Genomic DNA, 2,500 nt, shown 5'->3' with positions numbered 1-2,500 from the left:
ACAACACCACTACCACCACCACCACCATCACCACCACCACCACCACCATCACAAAAATCGACCGACCCAGTGTTGCCAACATTGACTCTCTCCCTACCATTTCATGCCCTCCCAAACGTGGCAACACTGCACAGGTGAATGAAAGTAATCACTGTTGCCAGATTGCACAAGCGCCTACTGCTAATTGAGTTCACCTGTGTTAATGGCACAGGTAGAAGGGTTTAACTGTTGGTGTTGGCATTGTGTGTGTGTGTGTGTGTGTGTGTGTGTGTGTGTGTGTTGATAATAGTGGCCAGTGTTTGTTTTGGTAATAGTGTTGGTATGTTCTCTCTCTCTCTCTCTCTCTCTCTCTCTCTCTCTCTCTCTCTCTCTCTCTCTCTCTCTCTCTCTCTCTCTCTCTCTCTCTCTCTCTCTCTCTCTCTCTCTCTCTCTCTCTCTCTCTCTCTCTCTCTCTCTCTCTCCATACTCTTCATTCCTTCCCCCCTCTCCACGCTTCTCACCTCTTCTCAATAACAAGTACAAGTGTCTCTAGACTGTACCCACACGCACCTGCTCCTTGCTTGTCACCTCATCATTTGTCACGCCCCTTGTTACTGCTGCTACTGTCCCTATTCCCGCTACATTGATGGTCGCTCCTTGTTTTTATCGCTTTCTCGTGGGTATTTTTGCTCCTATTACTTTTATTTCGAATTAATATACATTTTCTTCTTTCTTCTATTACTATTGCTACTGCTACTACTGCTTCTATTGGTATTACTGCTACTATTACTACTACTACCACTATTATTATTATTACTACTACTACCACTACCACTACTACAACTACCACCACCACCACCTTTACCACTACTACTACTATTACTACTACAATTTTCTTCCGCCTACAAGTCATTCACGTTCCCATTATCATTTAGGTAATTTTTAGACCCCTTCACCCCCTCCTCTGTCCACTTAGACCCCCCCTCCTCCCTCTCCTCCACTTCACCACCATTACTCCTTTCGTCCACTTATGCCGAAATAGCCTCAACATATTGCTACTGTATGGTACTCCTCATTTTCTACTTCTTCTTCCTCTTCTCTTGCTTCTTCTTCCTCCTCCTCCTTGTTCTCTTTTTTCCTTTTACTTTCTCCTTTTTCTGTTCTTTTCTTATTTCTCTTCCAACTCCTCCTCCTCTTCTTCTTCTTATTCATATCTTCCTTTCGTATCTTATTTGTACAGCTGTTCATTTTTCTTACATTTTTTTATTCTCCTTTTCATTTCAATTCACGAGCAACGGAAAATATCAGTAAAAAATAGACAATGATAGGAATAAAAATAAAATAAATGAAAAGCGAGATGATTATAACAAAATGAAATAAGAAACATGGATTGAAATAAGACAAATAATAGTGGCAGTAATGAGGAATAAGAGACAAAGGTACAAACAAGGGAACTCTGGAACTCTGGAACTCTGGAACTCCTCGCCTGTTTCTGCATTTCCATCTTCCTACGAATTGACTTCTTTTAACCCCTTCCGTACCATGACGCGTTTTCATATTAATTTTGCTTACTGTTTGGTGACTTTCTACAGCTTCAGAAACTTATGAGGGGAACAAAAATAGATAAGACTGTGGCCTTTAATCTTCTGGCCTCCATAGATCCTTCCTAACGTCAATAAAACCGTTTAATCATACCCAAACTCACGGTAAAAATGCGTCCCAGTACTGAAGGAGTTAAGAGGGAAGCTTTAAGACATTTGCCCCAGACTTTTGGCTAACTATTTGATCTTTAAGGGAACTGACATTCAAGTAGACCTTTTTTAGCTTTTGTTGTCCTTGGCCAGCTTGCATAAAAAGACACGCAAACTAAAGATTGACGTGTATTTACCTTAACGTGAAGCCTCAGGTACACTCACGCTGCTACAGACTTTACTCTCAACACCTGGAAATATAAAAATAGTAATGAAATAATGATAATAATAAAAGCAGCTACACAATGAACGATAAAGTTAACGACCACCACCTGGATGTTACCTGGAGTTAATTAGACCTGGTAGCTTAATTGCGTTTCATTTATGTGCAAATAAAAATAAATGAAAATGAAAATACTAGTACTACTGCTGCTACTACTACTACTACTACTACTACTACTACTACTACTACTACTACTACTGCTACTACTATTGCTGCTACTACCACTACTACTACTACTATTACTACTTTTACGACTATCACCTCATTTACTGCTTAGGAGGGTGAAGAGGAGGAAGAGGAAGGGAAAAGGAGGAGGACGACGACGAGGAGGAGGAGGAGGGAGATACTGTATGGTACACAGGGGAGAGGGGAACGAATAAGGTGCAGAAGAGGAGGAGGAGGAGGAGGAGGAGGAGGAGGAGGAGGAGGAGGAGGAGGAGGAGGAGGAGGAGGAGGAGGAGGAGTGTAGTGATGGTTAAGGAAGATGAAAGAGAAGTCACTGAAAGGGAAGGAAATAAGAGAGAGGAGGGAAAGGAAGAGGAATAGA

General features: G+C 41.6%; 1 protein-coding gene and 1 long non-coding RNA gene across 2 annotated transcripts in view; one reads left to right on the top strand and one right to left on the bottom strand.

The window, feature by feature from the left end:
* The window catches only part of LOC123507433, a 51,262-nt gene that overhangs the window by 38,999 nt on the left and 9,763 nt on the right, over positions 1 to 2,500 (top strand).
* The window catches only part of LOC123507434, a 44,089-nt gene that overhangs the window by 39,357 nt on the left and 2,232 nt on the right, over positions 1 to 2,500 (bottom strand). The window contains exon 2 of the long non-coding RNA XR_006675653.1: positions 1,868 to 1,921. This is a non-coding gene — a long non-coding RNA (uncharacterized LOC123507434). The remainder of the gene's footprint in view (positions 1 to 1,867; positions 1,922 to 2,500) is intronic.

This window comes from Portunus trituberculatus, chromosome 22, assembly GCF_017591435.1.
Source record: "Portunus trituberculatus isolate SZX2019 chromosome 22, ASM1759143v1, whole genome shotgun sequence".
Lineage (NCBI taxonomy): Eukaryota > Metazoa > Arthropoda > Malacostraca > Decapoda > Portunidae > Portunus > Portunus trituberculatus.
Note: the sequence above shows the minus strand (reverse complement) of the source record. Positions and strands in the feature narration are given on the sequence as shown.